This window comes from Orbicella faveolata, unplaced genomic scaffold, assembly GCF_042242905.1.
Source record: "Orbicella faveolata isolate gen_17 unplaced genomic scaffold, um_ofav_v1 contig_25, whole genome shotgun sequence".
Lineage (NCBI taxonomy): Eukaryota > Metazoa > Cnidaria > Anthozoa > Scleractinia > Merulinidae > Orbicella > Orbicella faveolata.
This window is the reverse complement of record NW_028301553.1, coordinates 24,772,257-24,789,170: the sequence shown is the minus strand read 5'-3', so window position 1 is coordinate 24,789,170 and position 16,914 is coordinate 24,772,257. Positions and strand designations below refer to the sequence as shown.

The 16,914-nt window shown below is 42.5% G+C and overlaps 1 long non-coding RNA gene and 1 other non-coding gene across 2 annotated transcripts; both read left to right on the top strand.

Moving 5' to 3' along the window:
• Window positions 1-1,191: 1,191 nt before the first annotated feature.
• Window positions 1,192-2,273, top strand: LOC149109608 (uncharacterized). The gene is made up of 2 exons (XR_016208229.1): window positions 1,192-1,324; window positions 1,751-2,273. It is a non-coding gene; the product is annotated as an uncharacterized LOC149109608 (long non-coding RNA).
• An 11,172-nt stretch (window positions 2,274-13,445) lies between these two features.
• Window positions 13,446-13,518, top strand: Trnam-cau (transfer RNA methionine (anticodon CAU)). Its single transcript has one exon. It is a non-coding gene; the product is annotated as a tRNA-Met (tRNA).
• Window positions 13,519-16,914: the final 3,396 nt, after the last annotated feature.

Sequence of the window (16,914 nt, the reverse complement as noted above, 5' to 3'; positions counted from 1 at the left end):
TCTAACCCCCCCCCCCCCCTTAAAGGGCCCTAGTCAGCCACATCTTTGTTTTTGTTTACATACAAGAGGTTGGCTTTTATGCTTTATTCGGAGCATGTCAAAGCAAAGAAAATCGCTGTGAAGCTACTAAAGATAAAGGGACATACTTTCAGGAACAAAACTTACAGTAAAGCAACAAGACTTTGCCTCACCATGCAATATCAATAATTTTGATGGCATCGAAAATAGCAGAGGCTGACTAGGGTCCTTTAAGAAGCTGAGGACCCGACAATTACTGTTATGTCTCAAGGCCGTGGCTCTCTTATACATAAAAAAACCTAATATTATTGTAGTCTTGCACCTCTCTAGCCCCCATGTTAGCAGGAATAATTTCTACATGTGGACAACACTTAAATAGGAATGACAGTCTGATGTATACTCTCTCACAGATGGCTTTTTATTTCTATTAAGTTTTCTTTTTCTTCTTCTTGTATTTCATTGTAAAAGAGTTAATAATTAAGATGACACTCTGTGTTGTCATCAGGAAATATATTAAATGTGGAAGGATATAACAAATGACTATACTGCAATAACTTCATTTAAGCTTATCAATTTTTGTACGATATTTCTGAATCAAATCTTCCGAAGACCTACGGTGTATAATTAATAAACAACAACAGTGAGAGGAGTTCCAGATCCTCTAGATGAAAAGAAAAAAAAAAAAAACAGAAAGATTCCTGGGTTAAGGCTCAATTCTTTCTAGTCACTTTTACAATGAGCAGTAAAAATATGGTCATCCAAAGTCAATTGAACCGAATTGAGTTTACACTTTAAATACTTTACCCAGGAGGGAGGGGGCGTCTCCAAGCAAAACATTGGTCGAATCATCACTGCCAGTGTGACGTCACGTTTCGCTTGGATGAAATTCAAAATGGCGCCCAATGGGTGAAGTACAAGAGGTTAATAAAAATGCGGAATTTCGCTCCGATATTCTGCTCCATTTTCTTAGTTTCGTTAATATGTGGTTTATATTACATTGAGGAATCTTTATTTGGTACTTTTTGGTGGCCAAAATATTCAAAAGGTAGATAATTTGATCGAGAACTTTCTGTTTTGAAGCCAATTTGTCGAGCAAAACTGTTAGCTGGTTGACCTTTCGAGGGCCACTGCATAGCGAAGCAGAGCTATTTTGACCCAAGAATAGGAGGTTCGACAGAGAGTATACTTGGCTTCTTGTATGTGGAATTTCAGTTCTTGGGTGCTCGTGGTTCGTCTCATCAATCCCTTCAAAGTGCAAATAATGGCTGTGTGGAAAGAACAGCCATGTTTCAGATAGCCAGATTAGGTAAGTTTTCACCTTTGTCGTACTACAGTTTACCTTCAGAGCAATATCCGTAATTTGGTTAATAGTTATGGCTTGATTAGTGATTCGGTTCTATTTTATTTTGGTTTTATTTGAGAAAGAGGAGCCTTAATTTTCTTTTATATGCTAGGTATGCAGCAAATATTATACCAAGAGACCATATTTTCTCTTGATCATACATAGCTGTGTTACATGAAAAACTCAGCTTAGTTCCTTGCCGGGACCTAACTGTGACTAACTTTTCCCTGATTTTGGTTTGGAATTCGATATTTTAAAAATTGATAAATGCTGTTAATCCAATAGATCCATCAGAATCTATTGATTTGCAAGGTCATAATCAGCTAATAGTCCCTATCTATTCATCTAAAAGTCGCAGTCCACACAAAGACACTTCTCGTTTTTTTGCAGGGAATGTCACTGGAAGGAACATATCATAATGCACAAATTTCCTTCCAGAATGCCACACTGGGCAGCACTTAGGGATTCTGATGAACATTTTCCCTTTGAAAGCTAATGCCCCCTCCCCCCTCCCCAGATGATGAACTGGCATGGATTTTTTAACTCACCTTAGTTTAGATTTTTAAAAGTTTCTTTATCACCTGTCAAGACATGCATATGACAGCTACGATTTGTTTCATATGTTTAATCATGCTGTCAAATTTACAAGTTCCTGCTTCATTTTTGCACCCCCTTAAGCACTTTTCCACACCTCTAGTTAAACTCCCATTGATTAACAGCCCAAGATATTTTCTTTAAAGGCACAGAGTCATACAAAGGCTTACCACAGCTTGATTGTCAGTGTAAATCAGTTGACAAGTTCAATTTGGAATTAATTTGAGATCCCAAATTTACGATAGTTTCAATTAATTGGTGTGAAGTTAAAAAAATGTGACTTTTCTGTTATATCAGCAACTAAAATAGATGTCACCAACCTTATTGACTTAAACACCATAATGAAGAAAAAGCTAGATTGGTGAAATTCAACCATTTTTACACAAGGATAACTGAACTTTGAGACATGAAGACACAAAACAGAGCAAAAGAGGGAAAATTCTCTGGGGCTAACATCAAGGTTTTCAGCGCTGACTGCTTTCACACTAACCACAAATAAAACCACTAACAATGGATCAGGCACGACATGTGTGGCCATATATGGTCAGAATGAGAGCATAGCTGCTAAGCACAGTGGAGGAGGATGAAGCTTATAGGCCTCTGGAGTCTGAGGGAGAAATTGATTCAGTTAATCAATCATTCCTTTATTTGGTAAAGCAGGTTTTATGAAAAGTAGCCTTCATTCAGTGTCCACTCCATTGACATCATCCATTCCGAGAAGATAGGAACAGATAATGTCCAAGGACAAATGTGCAAGCAAAAATATTTGATGGCCTAAATGGCACATAGAGTCATAATAGAAACTATAGGCTGATGTGGACCTGTGAAGAGCAGGAGATGATTATAAAAGCAGAATAAATAAAAAGAGCTAATAGGAATAAAACTTGTGAAAATTAAAAAAATTTAATTAAATAGAATAAATGTCTGATTGTCTTTACAGCATTTCAGCATTCTAACATACTTTTTAGCATTTGCTGTCATTTATTTTGAGTGCTATGCTGCAATATTTATTTGGTGACATTTAGTGGAGGGTTGTTTTTTAGTTGGAATATGATGAGAACTTAAAGAGATGAAAAGACTATAATGCAGCCTTGAAATTCTTGGAGGCTTAAGAAATAGGAGCCATTACAACATGGCAATGCAGGACAGTTGCAGCATCATCAGCCTGTTCCAGGCTCTTGCTCACTTTTTCTACCAGAACCCGCTTGGCCACTTTTTTCGATCATGCCCACTGACCGAGCACCAGGAACAGGCTACAGCATCATTCAAGATGTGGCATTGTTCAGGAACAAGTGTTTTTATAATTCAATAGAAACACGTATAAAAAGTTCACGTAGCGACGAATTTCCTTTAAGCCGACTCTTCCCTTTTAACGGAAGGCCGCTGATCTCGAAGGGGTTTTGCCGCGATTCGTTCGGCATCACTCCGGATAACATTTCAAAAGCCGTTTTCTGAAGTATTCATGTTTATTTTACTGTATGAATGTAGATAACGGTTAATTGAGTGCAGATCATTGTGCCGATCATTTTGCGATGGAAGAACTATGACTCTTTTACGTACTAGTTTGCTTGCATACATAAAAGATCCTGGAAATATCCTATGAAATAGGAAAAGTCAACAGGACTGGATCGAGTCTCCTTCTCCTCATGTGTAATGCTGCCGTAACTGAGTACCTTACAGCTATGAGATGTCCATAAGGTGAGGTTGTTCGGCTTAGAACAGTTGTCTCTTCTCCCATGATCACTCTGAAGTTTTCTCGGGGCATGGGAATATTACAACCAGTCACGAAACCTTGTTGCGGCGATTCGTGCGGTATCACTCAGGATAAAATTTTTTACTTAAAACCGTTTGCTCTAGTATTCATATCTATTTTACTCTATGAGTGTAGATAACGGTTAATTGAGTGCAGATCATTGTGCCGATCATTTTGCGATGGAAGAACTGTAACTCTTTTACGCACCAGTTTGCTTGCATACATAAAAGATCCTGGAAATATCCAATGAAATAGAAAAAGTCAATAGGATTGAGTCTCCTTCTCCTCAAGTGTGAGGCTAATGTTACTAACTACTTTCAAGAGATTATCAAGGTAAGAGAGTGAATCCCCCACAGAGTGAATCCTCCATATAGGCCTTATACCTAAGGTAATCTCTCTTAAGTTTAGTTTTAGACATTGTACCCGGTTCTTCCGCGTATATTACTCGCCCGTTGCGTGGATGTTTTCGTGGAGGATCTGTTCATGTCGTTTCGTTTCGTTTCGTTTCAAAGCAAAGGAAAACCTCCAATGCTGTGGGGATGTCTTCTTCGATATTTTGATTACAAACATGGGAGCTTCGGCTCTCGGTATGTTTAAATACATTTCGAAACTGGCAGGCCTGTGTTCGCCAAGAAACCACGTCACCATCATAGCAGTAAAAGAAGGTGCCGCTCGTCTTGCGTCTGTCCTAGCTAAGCGCCCAAAGGAACTTCTTGAGACAACATTTCAGGACATTAGTTGAAAAAACTGACATGAATGATCTTTTACAGCTGCCTAACTAGATCGTGTTTGTTCTAGCCTTTTCGAGCTTTATTAGGTTTTCCGAGTTGTTATTTATTCGTAGCAAAGACGTTCACTTTGGTGAAGGTTTTATTTCTGTCTTCATCGAAAAGAGTAAAGCCGATCAGCTAAGGCAGGGTCAGTCCGTGGTCATTGCGGAGTCAGGCTCTAATATTTGTCCTGTGACCTTGCTTAAATTATACATGGAAAATTCTCGCCTTTCTTTTGATTCCGATGGTTACCTTTTTAGACCTATACCATCTTCTTATAATCGCAAGCGCCTCGTTTCACTCACTAAGCCATTAGTTATTCCACCTATAGAGAGTGCTTTAAGAAACCTTTTCGCAACATTGTACCAGATATTTCTATATTCCACACTCTGCCAGATCAGGTGGTGCGACTTTGGCAGCGAACTCTGGTGTGTCTGGTAGGAATCTGGAACGTCATGGTCGTCCGTTGGGCCTCAGTCTCTGCCAAGAACACTAACGTAAAAGACTCTCTAGCAAGCAGATTAGGGGTTTCAAAATAATTGTCACTTTAACTCAAGCCCTTTCTTTTTAACTCTATGATGGCTTGGCTGTCCAACGCGCCCGATTTAATCACGATGTGTGTCCGGCTGAGTAGTGGAGGCAAAATACTGGGAAATTGGTAATAGGGCCTCCAGCCCTCCCAACAACTTTTTGCAACATGAACTTTTTTTCTGCAACGATCAGTAACCCTAGCTACATGCAAAGAAAGCTCTACATTGATTTTGATTTGCTCTTAGATTCCATTAGTGCCACTGCATTAATGTTAATGGCCAGGGATACATGGTCCCTATTTCCCAACTTTTTAGGGGTTTACGTGTTCAGCTTTGGTACATGTAGGATAAATTGTTTATCCATTCAGCTGTAATGTTATTTATACGTCAATTGAAACATATCCTTGCTTGGCTGACCAAATGCACACATGCATCAAAACTTGCGTGTGTTTTCGATTTTCTACGTGTAGTGAAGGTAAAATGATGTACATCATATAACTTACTTCAAGCTTAATTTTTAATTTTTGGCGTAATTTAATAACAATTTTAATAATTAATTGGCTCACCCAGTTCCTGTAGTACACAGTCTCAGTGGAGAAAAAACACATCACTTAATTATTAGAAAATTATTATTGGAAGCCTACATTATAAAGGACGGTCTTTCAGATCGCAGGAATTTTCTTTCACGTCCACTGCATCAGCAGGATGTTGTTTTTTTAGGGGGCAAGTCCATTGCACCAATTTTTTTTGTACAGCAGCAATCATAATCTTGACACCCTCGCCAGAATCTGAATGCCTGTTCAAACAAATATATTTTTTTAAACTTTTACACTGTCGTTTTGCTTTCCTGTCAAAATTATACTCGGGGGAAACAGAGCCAATTATCAGATGCATCCAAGTGCTATTGCCTAAATGGGGCTGCATTGCTATTTTGGTTTGATGTTTAGGGAAATATCAATTTTATTGATTTATTACCCTTGTAATAAAATTCATTGTAGCCATGCAGTGAATCAGGTTTTAAGCTAGGGTTCTGTGAGTGACCGTCCAATAGCAAACATAGGACTGAAGGGCTTATTTAACTAGGCGGGGGGGGGGGGGGGGTCACCCCAGAAAATGTTGGAAAACTGAAGCATTTTAAGTGCGTTTTCCACGATTTTCAGCCGATAAATTTAATGTATCGATTTGACTTGAATGACATTTAATATAGACTAAGGACAGCAAAAGAAAACCCTTTAAATGGAACGCCCCTAGATGGAATGCAAACAGTTTTTTTAGACACTAAACAAGTGTTACTCTTTCTCTTCAGTTTTAGACTATGACTGAAGTGTCATCATGTTCAAGATCATATTCATGAAAACGTTGCAGCAATACTATTTGAAAGAATTTTCCTAATAGGTCTATTGCAATAGTGGATGACATCGCCTCCGCAAAGAAAGGATATCTTTCAGCGTCATTTGTTTATTTGTGATTATACAAAATAATAAGAACGATAACAAATTTACATACTCCAGACCTGCTATTTCAAATTTGACAACCCTGCGCGCAAGACAATTTAGGAGACTTGCATAAACTTTTCAGATCTCATAAAATAAACCAAATGAACAGTTTTTGGTCCTTATGTGTTACCTCTATTAACCTAATGACTCCCAGAGCTTTTTGCCAAAAACGTATTTTTTTGGACATTTTGGAGATTTTCAGCCTAAATGTGGGCCAAATTAGCTCCAATTTACTCAAAAAAGTATTTGCAAAATGGCAGTATGCCTTTCTCTCCGCTAGCATCGCGTTTTTACGACATTTTTGCTCGGGCATGCACAGAGATTAAAATTTCGAGATTTGGGCGAGAAAGTGACCTTCAACTTTAGGCTTTTCGGTTTCTATTTTTTATTTTTTTCCGCCTCTCCTTTCTGTCTTTTTCTTTTCCTTTTGCTGCAGTGATTAACCTTCTACCGGACTTGCCTCCAGTGGAAAATTTCTGAGAAAGCATCATGGAGACGGGCAACTGTTAAGATGGAGTAGTTAAGTTTAGTGGCAGGAAATTTTGCTGCAAGTTTTTCACGCAAATTTCTGAACATTTTCGTGCGTATTTCAGGCTCCATTGAGCCGATCACTCCGATCTGGGTATCATTGGAAATATCTTTTACATTCTGCAGAACTTGAGTATAGATGGTGCCAATTTTGGTCAAAGGTAATGTAAGTCTCGAAAATTTAAGGTGGCTCAATATTTTATACGGACGTTTTTTAAACTTTGCCCAAAGTTGCGTCTTATCATACCTATTAACATTTGATAAGAAAAAATCACCATGCTGTTTATGAATTATGAGCCCCTAAAGCCGTAAATTGAAGTGTTTTTAGCAGGCCATACTATTGCTATGGTAACGTACTGTGTCACGAAAATGACAACAACGTGTTCACCACTGATTGGGCACTATTCTGATACCATGGTTGTAGCATCAAGTGATAATGAGTGGCTCAATGACCCATCAAAATCTAACCGCTGGAAACTGTTTTGAGCCACCTTAAGCGGACACTATCCATTTCCCCGAGGGTGGCCGTTTAATTAGTGTTGAATATCCAGTTATAGCCATACACGAGTTTTCCCGCATACTACACAATGGATGTTATGTCACAAGATATTATCTCAATATGATAGACTTCTGGCTAATTGAACACCAGCGAATTCGCAAAATTCGTTTACTACTTTTTCCTCCCCGACAAAATACCTCTATAATGCCGCAGTAATGTATAAATATTATAATGGACAGAAAAAGCCGAATAAATATAGTTGTGTAGTTTTTTATTATACAGTTAGAATTCGAGACCGCATTCTCCTCCAGGCTTATAGCTAATAATCTGAAAAGAATAACTATTGTAGTGCATACAACATGGCTGACCGACTCGAAACAACAGCTGATAGAATAGAACAATGTTACGTAATGCCGCTATTACCATACCAGTTAGTCTGAAGTTGGTTTGCGTGATCTAGAATTCAATTTCACTTCATCGTTAAGTGTCTTAAGTGGTTTTAAAGCTTTTCACAACGAGCTACTACGGATACTGAGTTACCTTAATTGCCGTTGAGGGACAAAGAACAGTTTGCACCACAAGTGAAGGTGAATTACTTGTTCTTGACATTAACATGTCTTAATTCTTTTCATAATTTGGGCATAACATGGTTGATTTTTTTTCTGCCTAGACTAACTATTGACTATAAAACTTTCTTGACTAAATGCCCTGAAGTCTGAAATTGTCACAGATTTTCGATAGAAAGCGTTATTCAGACATCTTGAGAGTGTGCTGTGTTTGCTTGGAAATGCCAACCAATTCCACAAATCAGTTTGGTCTTTTATAGGATCACCATGTTCTCGACACTTAGGAAACTTATGGTTGAACTCTCAGGTAGAGAATATGACAATTTCAAGAAAAAGACATGTTCAAACGCCCTGAGAGTATTCTATGTTTATTAAGAAATACCAGTCCATTTCAAGAATTACTTTAATATGTAGTGTAGACGAATCTTTTGAGCTAAGGATACTATCAATTCACCATGTCTGTTTCGGTTAGGCTCAAGAGCGCTAAATTACATGAAGTCAGAAATTGTTACGTAATTGCCACGGAAAGAATCCCTTAAACCCCTGAAAAGTTTTGATGGAGATTCCCAACGATTCCAAGGACTGTTTTGGTTTTTCCATTTTAAAAATTTTCTTAGTTTTAGCATGCCATAAGTAGTATAGGGGCGCGGTTTGAGACCCAACCAATCAGAGCGCGTTATTTTGTTCACGTGACGCGTCTGGACCAATCAGCGTGCAGGATTTTCGGCTCAGGTGAGCGGTTGCACTAATGCTTTTTAGCGAGGTCTGGGGCGAGCTCGGCCAAACGTGGCCGCGCAGGGTTGGACGCGAGGGCGTGAGGGTCTGGGGACCGGAAGTGACGTCACACAGACACAGACCACGTGATCAGATTTCAAATTTTTTTATTTACAATCCCACTTGCGTCCAGGTTAATCTGCTGGTGTAGGGAGCGTCGTCATGGTATTCGGGTGACCAAAATCGCGTCATACGAATGTTCGTGACGGTGACTTCGTTTCTGTTGAAAGGGTACCTTCGTCCATTCCTTTCGTAATCCGCAATGTGAGTGAAGTGTTCTCGGTGCACGATTTCTTGCAGGCATGGATACACGGCCCCGGGAATGATTTTGCTGACCAATCGGTAAAATGTTTTTCTGACTTCTTGGGTGGCTTCAATGGGGGTGTTGACCGACGCGTGAATGTAGACAGGGTTTCTACCATCGGGGGAGGTGGAGATGAACCAATCCAGTTGGACCCAGAAGATGTACCAAACTAAAGGATCGATGGGAAAAGGTAGAGCGTCCCAGGAGCTCATCCCTTCTTGGTGAAGGGTGTGCGCCATGGCACTGGCTCGGTGATCGCTGTTGGCGTTTCGGGCGCGTTCCAAGGGCGCGGGACCTGCGAGGTCGGGGGGTAACACCCAAATCGGTGGGTTGTCGGGACTGTCCGCCAAGTGTTCGTTGGCTCGGAGATCGTCGTCAACGCTGATGGTATCATTACTATCGTCGAGGGAGGGACGTCGACAATGTCCACATTGGAAGCTTTGTTCGTTGGCCTTTTTGAAGCATCGTTTGTGTAGACATTTTCCGCAACATGGCATGACGCGGCAACGTACGACGGATTGGATGTCTAATTCCAATAAACAGATGAAACATAGGTCTTTGAACAGGGAGAGTTCGGGTCCCATGTCTTGCAATCGTAGACTTTGCCTGGAAGCCATGATGGAAAATCACGACATGTGCTCTAGTTCGCTCGTTTAAATAGAGGGGTGTCATGTGATTTTTTTGGTGTGCCCAGTGGAGGGGGGATGGGGGGTATCCCCCTCCGGTGCCGTCATGGAGAAGGATGATTTTGATTGGTGGAGGTGTTGATTAAAGAGGATGGCGCGGCGCGTGATTCTTTCTTTTTTCAAGATGCCGATTACGCGATCGTACTGTACTATTTTGGCGGAGCTGGATGTGACTTTGGAACGGTTGAGTGACGAATGGGAACGCGTGCAGTCCAAGAAACGACGCGCTAGAAGTGCCGAGGCGCAGAACTTATTGAAGAGGAAGATGAATCTGATCTTGAGAGTCATCCTTAAATTTCAAAAGTGTCGAGGTCGTTTGGTCAAGATTGACGAGGAGTATGGGAATAGTGTTGAGAGGCAGAGGGCCAAAGAAGAGATGGAAGTGCGTCTGTCGGACATGGACAAATTATTTGAGTACTTCCGTAGATTTTGAAGACACAATGTGATATAAGAGAACTTTATTGAAAAATGTTTGTCAACCAAAACCAGAAAGCATGACATTCTGTAACAGGACAATGATGGATAGTCTCATCTTGATGAAAACCGCAGCTGGGTAATAAACGTTCACTTGAAATGATGTGTCTGAGTTTGTCGTATTTGGGGCAACCAAATGTTTCTAGATCGAGCGAAGGAATATTCAGTTTCTTTAACAAATCTTTTTCCACGTGTCCTCCCTTGTACCCCACCACTGTTCTCTGCCCTTCTTTGTACCTAGAGTAGATATTCTGGATCAGGTATTCGAGGACTTCGGGGGGTTGAAAACCTTCTGCCTTGAAGGGTTGATAGCTCAATCCATGGATCTTCTTTATCGCAAAATTCACCGTTCGTTTGTCTTTGACGCTCAACTCTTTGTAAGGGATGGGGATGCTGAAAGCGTGTCTTCCATTCTCTCGGTTCCAAGTGTAATAACCCAGTTCTCTGACTTGAAAGGTCTTGTTGATGAAAAAAACCTTCTAAATCCAAAATGAAGCAAAGATTGTTCTGTATCCCTTCCATGTTTGAAACTGACGGTCGACTTTTTTGGACTGCCTTTTTATGAAAAAATGGGTGACCAATGAAAGCTTGCTACGTTCACTTGGGCGGAGGCAAACCCCTTTGTTCCAGGTACAAACGTTCTTTGGGGGTGAATTAGTCATACATGTACTGTTGGTGAAATTCTTGGGGGGTGTTTTCTCGGAGTAGTCGGTCTAGATTGAACTTGGTCCGCGGGCTCAAATCATGTCGATCCCAATTCCCTTCGAAGGAACCCAGAGCATCTCTTCTCTCTACACTTGGTTGAAGTGGGTGGGGTTCTAACCAAAGTTTTCGACCCTCTTCTAACCAGGCTCTGACCTTTGTTTGAGGGTATTCATCGGCCCATTGAAAGATGTCGCATTGGCGCTTGGAACACCTGAAGCAAAACTTGCCCGGGTTCTTTTCTGATCTGGACATGCTCATGATGAGAGGTCTTTGGCAGTAGCATTTCATTTTTTCTACGGGTAGTTGGACATAGTAGTCGTTCAGCATACGTTGGCCTGAAGTCACATAACATTGGATATTGTCGACGCCTACACAGGCAAAACAATCGGGGACGGGACATTTGTAATAGGACCAACGTCCGTAGGCCGTGGTCGTCTCTCACTTCTTCAATTCTTGCTTGGGGTGTCTAGGGCAAGGAAAGTGTGTGTGGGGTGGTGAAGGGTTCCTGTACGGTGTTTTCCATTCTTGTTTCATACCGTCGAGGAAAGCATCGGGATCGAATTCGTCTCGCTTGACTTCATCCTCTGGCACGGTCCAGAAGGTGTGGATGGCTGGGGGTTTATCTGCGTCGAAGAAACAGAGGACAAGTTATGTTCTTTTTCTAACCGTTCGAGTATGCGCAATCGTCTAGGACCTAAGGGTCGTCGTTTGTGCTGAAGTTTGAGGATGAGTTTTTGTTCTTGTCGTTTTAAGGCGAAGTCACTGTTTCTTAACGGATAATCGTCTTCACAGGTTAATTCTATTTCTTGCATGGAGTGGTGACTTTTATCCTGAATGATTTTGACCGAGACTTTGGAATTGAAATGAACTCGTTTACCTTCAGGCGGTTCCTGCTTGATTTTCTTCTTGTTCTTCTTTTTGTCCGTTTTCTTTCTCTTCTTGGTACTAATGGGATATTTAGAGGGCGAATGAGGATTGAGACTATAATCTACGAAACCTTTACCCTCATCCTCATGCGCTGTGTCTGGTAACATATAACGTGTGGGGGATTCATCTGGACTGGGGGTCCGCGGCTCCATGCTTCCTGTGGCTGATCACGACTGAAACTGAATCAAAATGAAACTCTGTCCTTGTATTTATAGGGTTCTGCATCGACCAATCAAGAGCTAGTACTTTCCCATGACGTGGTCAGTACTTTTCCATCACGAAAGTGATTTTACTTGATTGACAGGTATGGGTGTATAAAAAACGCGCTTCTACTGCTTGGAGTTCACTTGACACGATGGATTGCAGCGAGGAGACTCCCCTGGTTGAAGACAAGACCACCTTGAAGAGAAGGAAGAAAACGAAGCCACTTCCCAGGGAGCAAATACCTGTTGTTAAGATGGAGGTGGAAGAAGAGGAGAAAGAAGAGGAACCTGATGCTCTGATCTTGTTGATCAAAAAGACCATTGATACCATCATGCTGGAGGAAGCCTTTCAAGTAGGGAAAAAGATGGATAAGTTCCGAGGCGTTTTGGCTGGGGGGATTTTGAAAGTGGCGGATCAGGTGGATGCGGCGGGAAGTCGCGTGAATTTGAATAAGTTGGTGGACGCCATGCGAATTGGGTGGAAAGAGTGGAAGACAAGTGGGGATGACAAAGTGACCCTTGACACGTTCATGAGAGCCGTGGACAATGAACTTTGGTTTACCTCGTGATTCAGTACTTTTGGGGTGGCGTGTTGCGCTATCAACCAATGAGCGTCTTGGCTTTTTTTACTATAAAACATTGCGTTGCAGTTCTTATTTTTATCATTTGATTCGAGATGTTGACCGTGTTGTACAGTAACAGTAACGAGATCGTTCATTTGATCGAGTCGGTGTGCGGCTTTCACGTATCGCCTTTGGGTTGCATCGATGAAGACGAAGGGGTCGATGACCTACTGGTGTTTGACATTTTGTTTTATGGTAAACCTGAGCACGACTGGACCATTCCTGAACTACTTCGTCGACGTCCTGAGTGGGGATGGCAGATTCTTCCTTTGTTGAAATCTCAAGTGCACAGAACCTTTCTGTTCACCATCGATTGGTACTCCATGGTCTACATCAAGGAATTGGATGTGATTCGTTTTGTGCTAGCTGTTGTGCCGCCGGTCAGAATGAAGGACAGGTTCTGTTTGTTGGCCACGTCGAGTTTGACCTTCATGATGAGACAGAAGATCAAGAAGGTAGTGGAGCCCCTGACCTATGCCAGAGATATCTCTGTCAGACTGAGCGATAAACTGAATCGACCGATTTCGTTGGGGACTCCCGCTTATTTCAGGGAACTGACTGAAAAGATGGAGGACTTGCTGGTGGAATTGATGACGGAGAAAGAACAGTGCGACCTTGTAAATAGTTTTAATCACTGTTTGATGAACGAGGATGACTAAATGGTGTAGTGGTCAGCGCGTTGGGCTCATAACCCAAAGGTCCCAGGTTCGAATCCTGGTTTAGTCCCTTTTTTGTATAAAAAAACAGTGATGTGAAATAAAAAATTCATTTTTTGCCAGCATGGCTAGTGCGTGGTATAGTCTCTGCGAGCGCTGCGAGCTTTTACATGCCAAGTATGAAAAGAAATATCCCATTCCCTCGTTGTTAGGATTTGACCCCGAACAGGTGTTTTTGGAGACGCATGTCGAAGAGGACGTCTGGCGTTTCGTGGTCTTCATATTGTGGTTGAAACGACAACCCATGCCAATCGCGTGGTACTCTATCATAAGACGAGAACACCCCGAGCTGATTAGACAAGCTCTGTGCAGATTGTCGACGTTATGAGTAGGAAAGGTAAGAAGAAGAAGAAGAAGAAGGTGGATCGGTACGTTAATTTGGTGAGGCCGTACGAGGATCCCAGTGTCCCGGGAAGTCTGGGAGGCGTGACGCGTTTCGCCAAAGCCCGAGGATTACCCATTGGACCGGTACGCAAGCGATTGGAAGCCAGTTGGGGCTACACGCTTCACAAACCCACCCGTCGTCGTTTTCGTACTGTACCGGTCATGGTCTACGGTATCGACGAACAATGGGTGGCGGATCTCATCGAGGTGGGTAACATTGCCAAATCGAATCGAGGGTACAGGTATCTTTTGACAGTGGTGGACGTGTTGTCCAAGTACGCTTGGGTGGAACCGGTCAAGCCCAAGACTGGCAAGGACGTGACGGCAGCCTTCGAGAAAATTTTGAAACGCAGTGAGGGCAGGATCCCTCGCAAGTTGCAAACCGACGACGGCAAAGAATTTTACAACGAGACCTTTCAAGCCTTGATGACGCGAAAAGACATTCGTCACTTTTCCACCAGCGGCGATACCAAAGCGAGTGTGATTGAACGACTCAATCGCACTTTGAAGAAACGCATGTATCGATATTTTACGGTCAAGAACACGTTGAGTTATTTACCCGTCTTGAAGGATTTGGTGTTGGGATACAATCATTCCTATCACCGTAGTATCAAGATGGCACCCGAGAAAGTCAACCTGGGTAACGAAGAGCAGGTGTGGAAGAATCTGTACGCGGATCGACTGCAAGCCAAACGCGTGCCACCCGAGTTGAAAGTGGGGGATCGGGTGAGATTGAATAAGAAATATCGCATGTTCAAGAAAGGGTATTTACCGGGTTGGACCGAAGAAGCGTTTGTGGTGGCTCGTGTGGTGCCGGGTGTGATTCCTACCTGTAAGATTAACGAGTGGGACGGAACGCCTCTGAGTGGCACATTTTACGCACAGGATTTGCAGAAAGTGACGGTGAAGAGCGACGATCTGTTTCGCGTGGAAAAGATCGTCAAGCGAAAAGGGGATAAAGTATTGGTTCGATGGGAAGGTTGGCCAAACAAATACGATACATGGATTGAGAAAGGGGCATTGGTCAAGGCGAGATGATGGAGTTTTACGTCCAATTGATCAGCAGTTCAAGTACCACGGAATTCCCGTCCAATCAAGCCAACAGTTTCAAGAACCGTTTGCCTTACCAGATCCAATTGAAGGAGGAAGGATGGAAAGTGGGTTTGAGTACCATTTCTTCCCTACCACCACCATTTCGACGTTATCAACAATTGGCTCATCGACCCCACCTCTTCGAAGATGATGACGTCCTGTTGCAACTTAATTGGACTATTGAAACTTTCCAACGGACTTCCGATGGTAAATGGTTTCCGTCGCCCTACCGTGACAACTTTTCTGTCATGGGGTCCGACCTGCACGAGGACCGAGTCAAAGTCACGAGTGGGAAATCGCTCATGAAATACTTGGTCAATCGTTACCAACAGCGTCTGACTCACTACATGGAACGTGAAAATGAAACTCTACGATCTCACGACGGTAAAAAATACTACGCTGTGTTTCGTTGGGAAGGGGATTCTTTGATTATTGACAACAGCGATACCTTCCTCGATGAAAATCCTAGTGATAGCATTAGATTGCGTCCCAAAATCTGGTTTGGTCCTGAGTTGGTCAAGAAACTGAAGTGGGTGGAAAAGACTGGAATTGACGATTACAAATTGAGTCATCACGTGGTGAAACTCTTCAAAGACGATAAAGTGCCCGCTTTCAAACTCGATTGGGTCAATCAACACAACGCGCATTCCACTAATTTTTGGAACATCACGGACAATGGGTCCTTACAGCTCAGTCCCTATTGCAATTGGCGCTTCGACTATCTGGACCAGCTCTATGATGAGCACTATGGTGGCGACGTGACCGTAAGTGAGAAGCTTCGTACGCCCATGTATGTCTATTGCAACGTGGCGCAAAGTACGGTGATGGGAAATCAAGTCACCGATCTCTTGAGAGAAGTCCCACACGAGCAGAACACAATGAGCTTTGAACCTACACACATCCAATATCTACCGGTGCGCAGCGACGTGTTTGACATTATCGAGACGCAAGTGGCTGAGAACGACGGAGAGTTGGTGAATTTTTCTTCGGGAGTTACGACTGTCACGCTCCATTTCAAACATGACGGATTTTTACGTGAGTCTACCGAGCCACAGTAGCAAGACCGAGTATCCCGAGAACCGATCCAATAGTTTCAAGATTCGTCTACCTCATCCTTTGAAAATGGAAGGCGCGAATTGGAAAGTGGGACTCAGCAGTAGCTCGTTACCAGACCCCAAGAGTCAAGTGCCTCCCTTGTTGCAAGGAGACGATGTGATGTTTGAAGGCTATTGGTTTGTGAAAGACATAGCGCAACTTAGCAACCGACACAATGCCGACGGTGCGGATTTCAAACCCAAGGACGTTCGGACGGGCGATTTGTCCAATCTGACGGGTGTGGAATTCATGAAGACTGTCAAGAGTTTTTTCGACAGGAAAGTGATTGAGAAGAGGCTTCGAGCTGGTTACCTATTCGCAGATAAAAATATCCATAAAAGCAATCTCTTGAATTTCCAATTTTAAGGGGAAGATTTTGTCATCGACAACACGGAACTCAACATGAGACTCTTCCAAGGTCATTATTATCCGCAAATCTACGTTAACCTTGAACTGGGTATCGACATGGGATGGTTTAAGATGAATGGAAACAATGTAGAGTTGGGACCGAATCTGTCCATGGAACTGAATAACAAAGAACTGAAAGTGCCAGCTGCCGTCGACATCAACCGAAGTACAGGCACTCCCTATTGGCAATTCACGCCCGACAAAAAGAGAGTTCAGTTGACCACCACCTTTTACTGGCGGTTCATCAACCTCAACACCTCCTTCAAGAACGTGACGGGCTCCAGCTCGCGTTCGTTGATGATTTACTCGGATGTGGGGAGCAGCGGGGTGGTGGGTAATCAAGTCGCGGATCTGTTGCCAGAAGTGAATTACAAGCGAGAAGGCAAAGGATTCCAGTATTTTGAGCCAATCCATGTTCAATATATTC